Source organism: Helianthus annuus, chromosome 17 (genome assembly GCF_002127325.2).
Source record: "Helianthus annuus cultivar XRQ/B chromosome 17, HanXRQr2.0-SUNRISE, whole genome shotgun sequence".
In the NCBI taxonomy this organism is placed as follows: Eukaryota; Viridiplantae; Streptophyta; class Magnoliopsida; order Asterales; family Asteraceae; genus Helianthus; species Helianthus annuus.
Genome location: NC_035449.2, coordinates 4132665 through 4139251, shown reverse-complemented (window position 1 = coordinate 4139251; position 6587 = coordinate 4132665).

Genomic DNA, 6587 nt, shown 5'->3' with positions numbered 1-6587 from the left:
AAAAGAAATTGTTGCTAAAAGTGAAAGATTTCACTAAAGACCTTTAAATGGGTCAAAGTAACGGATCCATAAAGAATTCGATAATATATGGAAGTGATGAATAGCGCTAGTTAACTAAACTAGTGAAAATAACGGAATTACGTTATTTCAAGCCACATTATGTCGTATGAGGTACGTAGAGGTTCTGTTACCATAATTTTTCTGGTAATACTAACACTTGGTTAAAGTATGAGTAATGCTTAAGAGATTACTCAAGTCAAACGCATTGAGTTTAGAACTCAATGAACTATGTAAGCCAGGTTTCGAGGACGAAACCTCTTTAAGGGGGGGTAGACTTGTAACACCCCGAAAATGGGTTTGGTGATCAAACCACATTAGCACTAAGAGACGGGTAAAATACCGTTAGTGGTAAAACTTACCTGGTAAATATTAGGATTTAAATAATTAATCCTAATATTAAATAAGAAGTGAATAAAAGCTTTTAAGGAATAAGATGGATAAAAGGCCCGAGTTAACGGGACCTAAAATAAACTTAGTCATAAATATTCCCGAACCCGCTAAGTTAACTAGGAATATTAAACCTAGTTAATAAGTGGGAATATCATTGAAAATAATTAGGTTGTGACCTAATTAATAACTAACCAAACACGAGGGACCAAAACCGGGTAACTTGAAAATGGAATTATAAACTTAAAAATAAAACATAACACACACACAAGAGTGTGTGTGTGTGTGCGTGAGATGAAGCAGGAGACAAGCTCCATGGGAGCTAACCCTAGAATCAACAAATTCACCAAATTGAAGCTCGAATCAAGATCCAAATCAATGCATGAACGTGTAGAAACGATCACCAAGTCAAGGGGATCGTGAGGTATGTTGAATTTCTAACATTCGTGAAGTTGTAAAAATTGATAATCATCCTAATCGCGAATTAGGCATGAATTAGAGAAGCTATGGCTAGATTAGTGATGAATACTTGCTTAGGAACGAAACCCTAAGTGAAAATCATACATATGATGCTATGACTTGAATGATTTGGTGATTACCTACATGTGTGGTAAATGGGTTTATTGACAATATGAAGAACACTTGAATTTGAGTGTTAATTTGATGAATATTGATTGTTTTGAAATAAGTTCTTGATATAGTCCATGAACACTAGACATAGAGGTTTGATTTTTGATGTAAATCTTGGTAAAGATAACTAGTTATGGACTAGTTAGTAAATATGTAAAATCATGCACACTAGGTGTTTGTTAAAATGCCTAAATGAGAATTAAGTGTTGATAATGTGCCTAATTGAGTCTTGTGAACTTGATAGTGCAATCATAAGTGTTAATTGGTGAATTGACTTTTGAATAGTCAAACCGACCATTAATAAGATCGAACGGTATTTGTGATAGAAAATATGTAAGATGGAATAGTCATAATTAATGATGACTAATATAACCGTCTTACGAATTATGATGATAGTTTGACGCTTGACAAGCTAGGTGGAGGCTTGGAAAGGAAGCGGGTCAAACGAAGCAAGAATGGTGGAAAAGCATTATTCGGATGCAAGGTAAGTATAGCTTACACTAGTCTTAGATTGTGTAATATTCCCTTAGCGTATAAATAACGAATGGAATAACTAAACAATTAAAATACGATGTTCCGTCGTGTAGGCGTACGGAACTAGATAATCAAAGATGAAAGAAACCATAATAATGGTTAAAAAGGAAGTAAATAGATAATTCGGTCATATTATGACGAAAGTGGTAATAAAAGGTTTATAAGTAAAAATGACCGTACCGTGTTAACGGAGCGGGTCATGTAGTTGAGATGATAATAAATATCATCTCGAAAAGACAAACGGTCAATTCGGCCAAACGGGTCAAAAGGTGTAGACATCACCTTTTGACAATATTGACTAATGATCTTTTGTCGAGTTATATGCTTCCAGGAATAGAAATCCAATGAATACTCGCATCGCTCTTACTTAGCGATTAAAAAGCAAGGTATTTATAAATCGGGTCTACTTGTTGATCCGGGCCAGGTATGCATATTCATGTCGTAGTTTAAAATGCTATTTTGGTCGAATAAATGGGATAGAGAGTCTTTCGTAGTAAAAAGAACATAATCGACCAAAACGCCCTTGTTGGCTAATTCGAGCAAACAACCTTTAAAAGTTGTTTGGAAACGAGTTCTATGATTAGGTAAATACTTAGAATAAATATAGAAGCATTCGAAAGCGTTTCTAGGCTTGAAAATGCTTAAATACCCGTAACGGGTCAAAATAAGTATCCGAGTAAAAATGGGTTTAATTTGAGTAATTAAACCGGCGATTAAAATCTAATATGATAGGCAACATTAAGTCGAAGAAGTATATGTGACATAAGGGTCAAATAAACATGTTTGATGGTGAACTCGCAAACGGGTCAAAATTGGCAAAAAAGGGAAATAAGCCGAAAACTTAGAAGTCTTAAATTTTGTTAAGTCGAATGTCGGATTTTAACCTCATAAGATGGAGGATTAAATTACGGACGCGTAGGAAAAGGAATCGGGTAAAACGGATCAATAACGAAGAAGTTATGGCCGTTTCCGTAAAAACTAGCATAGCTGAACTAAGCTGCAGACCTGCTGATGCAGGGGCCACCGTAAATTACGGTGTCCACCGTAATTTACGGTGGAGTTGAAAAAGGCTACGGTGGATCCCTCCTGGTTTACGGTGGGGGCCTGTACTACCAGTGGCCACCGTAAATTACGGTGCCACCGTAATTTACGGTGGAGGTCAGGTTGAAAACTTTGTTTTGTTATCAATTGTTTCTCGAATTCGTTTAGACGCGTTTTAAGTCCCGTATGACTAAAGCATTTCATGTTTATGAAATGTAGGTACATTTTAGATGCCGGAAGACGATCAAGCTCAATGAAGAACCGAACACTATAAAGACTCATGCTTCCGCACACTGCCTCGTTGTAAATTTTAACGACGAACCCAATCACGTTTGTAGAATAGCTTATGAATTTTAAAAGTTTTAATTTACTCGAAATTTCCTAAGGATACTTAACACTAAATACATGTCTGTATTCGTAATTATTACGAAAACCTTTAATATAATAACTAGAGTGTTACAACTAAGTTACTCGCTATCCTCGGTTGTGAAGGATACTCACGTAAAACCTGCGTGAACGGATACTCACTACTGCCTCGGTTGTGTCAGGCACTTACGTAAAACCTACGTAAACCCCCACGTACCCTATCCTCGGTTGTGAAGGATACTTACGTAAATCCTACGTAAACTTGTACGTATTACTGTTCTCGGTTGTGAAGAACACTTATGGTTACGCACAGTCTAGTGGATTAATAACATGGGAAGCCCCCACCAATAGGAACCTATACTGGCCCAGTAGAGCCACTTGATACTCATGAACGTACTATTACGCATTTACTTTCTGTGAACTCGCTCAATTAGTTGTTGATTATCTGCTGCATGCCTTGCAGAACCTTAGGTACATTATGGAGCTTGCACAGGGAGGAGCAGGTCGTTGTGGAATACGGATCATGAACGATATTTGAACTTAGAACTTAATTGGGTTTCTATTATTATGCTTCCGCTACTTAAACAAAGTTTGGTTTTTGAAACATCAATCATGTCGTGATGGATTACTTTATCTACTTTTATTATTAAATGCTATGTTTGATATGATTGATGGCTTGATCCTGGTCACGTCACGCCTCCGAGCGGTGGTACTCCGCAGTGTGGGATTTTGGGGGTGTGACAACAATGATGGTTGAAGGTGAAGGTGGGCCATGATGGTGGTTGGCCATGGTGAAGGTGGTGGTGGGTGGCAGTGGCAGCGGTGGTGGGTGGCGAAGGTGGTGGTGGTGGGTGATATGTGGTCGATAAACCTTAGTTTAAAGTGTATAATTTCATTAAATTATGTGAAAATGAATTATCTGACGTGCTACTTGGATGTGGTTTGTCATTTGTAGGCCTTGATAAGTTTAAGGAATTATTTGAAAGCTTTTTAGAGCTTTGGGATGGAGCTAGAGTGATTCGCGACAAAAAAACGAAGAAAATGGAGAAAAGTTGGCTACTCGCGTCGCCCAAGTCGAATCAGCTGGAATGGCCTGGTGGTGTCAACTAGAGTAAGAAGGCATAGGCCAAGCTGGCCACACCAGGTATGTTTCTTTTGCCTGAATTTCATGCTTTTAAGGTTAAGTACGAGATTAATAATGGGATTTGTTGAATGTAAGGTTTTTCTTGTACCATTGACTTCTCTACATGATTTCTATATTATAACTTTAATTCAACTTAGGGTTTATCGATGCTGAAACATACTTTTGTCCAATTTATCTATGTTAATGATTGTTGATGCCTAGTTCTTGAACTCCAATCCATTTGATACCGATGGCTTATTCCAATTCAAACATAATTGTGTGATTTATTCTTGATTGTTTATAAACTCCAACCCGGGTGTGACCCGTTTTCTCATTATTGTTATTAAACCATATAATCATTGTTTTCATTTACATCATAGCTTTCGTTCGTGGTTCTTACAAAACGGGATCTTTCCTCGATTCCAAACAAATTAATCAGCCTACAAGACAACTAGTAAACTTAATAATTGTTTTATACATAGTTTAGCTAATCAAATAACTAGTGTAATACTAACCACATGTTCCTCATGGATACGATACTTGACTTACCCTAGCTACGTAGGTTAATTGGGTTTTTGCATGATCGGGATGACACAGTCATCAGTAGGTGGGCGGCGGCGGCGGTGGTGGTGGAGAGGCAATAGAATGGACGTGCCTGTAACATCCGTCGAAATTATTTATTTTCAAAATTTAATTTATGAAAATGTTTTTGAAATAAAATGAAGAAATTACCCACCAACATGTTTGTTGACCCAAAATATATTTTTTCCTAACGTGATGCAGGTAATCAAGGTTGATGATTGAGTGGAGAGGTCACGTAGCATGGGTCTTAGGAAAAATAAATGGGAAAACCTATGTTATCTTTTGTTTTGAATTTTGTATGAACATTTATGATTCTTATATGTTGAGTGACATTTTAATTTGGTTGTGCTTTAAATATTGTAACTTTATTTAGTGTCATGAGCTATGGGCAATCGGTCCGCTCCGTACCTATCCGCTACGGGTCTGGGTGTGACAGTTATAATACGTGATTTCATTTCATTTACCAGCCAAACACCATTTTTGTCATTTTCTCACAATGATCAATATCTCTTTCTTGCATATCAAATACTACCTCAATCATTTTAATAGGAGTGAATGAAATCGTCACATAAAATAATAAAAATGGTACATTTTGACCCTAATCAACCGACTATATAGAGTGAATGAAACCGTTACAAAAAAAGTAATAATAAAAAAATGGTACAATTTGACTCTAATCAACCGACTATATATCAATAAAACATAGTTTTTTCAATTCTGAAATATATCCATTCGATTAACCATGAAGAACATTCAACCTAATTCTTGAACTAGTTACACTTACTTTGAATAAGTGTTCAAAGTTACACTTATGAAAGGATACAATTTGACCCTAATCAACCGATTATATCGAAAATATGTTTGTTAGAGAATATGTTAATATAATCATAAATAAACAAAAGTATTTTGAGGTGCATTTTCATTGGCTCAACTGAAAAAAGATAATTTATTGATCATTGACTGCATTGTTGAACTATTTTTAGCAAATTCGAATTACGCTTTCTTGAGTTAGACACCTTTTAGCAAAAAGTAACATATTTTAAAAGTTGTTTACTTCTAAGAAAACAAATGTTATACGTCTTGTAGTTTATTTGAAAATCTATAGAGATAGGAAGGCGATGTTTTGGGGTATAAGTCAATGACATAAGCTAATAATGATGATGAGATATGAGAATAATTGCAAACCAACTTTCGGCAGCTTTAATATGGGCATGACTCTTTTATCCAATAAGGTATAAATTAATCTTCTATTTAAAAAAAATAGGTATTGCTATATGTATAACTTGTATACAGGCTCTATGCAAGTATACAGATCATATATATTCACATCACATGATAAAACTGACATTCCATTACATGTATACGACCTGTAAAAGTGTATAAGGGTAGCATAAGTGTAGACTAGTTGTATAGTTGACATTCTCTTGAAAAACACGACTCGTATAAGTATATACGGGTCGTATAAGACATTCCCTAGCTAACATCTTATATGGCTTGTATACAACTATAAAGATCATACACATGTTAAGATGTCAAAATAAGTTTTAAGATGTGAATAGCTTGAGCCTAAAATTTTTGAACTTCAGTAGAAAATTAAACTTTACACGATATTATAAAAACTACTGGAGATATAAAAAAATTCAAATAGCTTATATAGAAAAATAGTTAATTTGAGTAGTATGTCATTTGAGATTAAACAAAATGTAAATTTTAAAACTTGGTCATAGACACATCGAGTTATATGGATACACATTTGTGATTAAACAACAAGTAAATTAAAAAAAATTGGTTATAAATGCAACAAGTTATATACATACATACATATAAATGCAACAAGAGTTGGGTACGGGATCAATTAAGATGT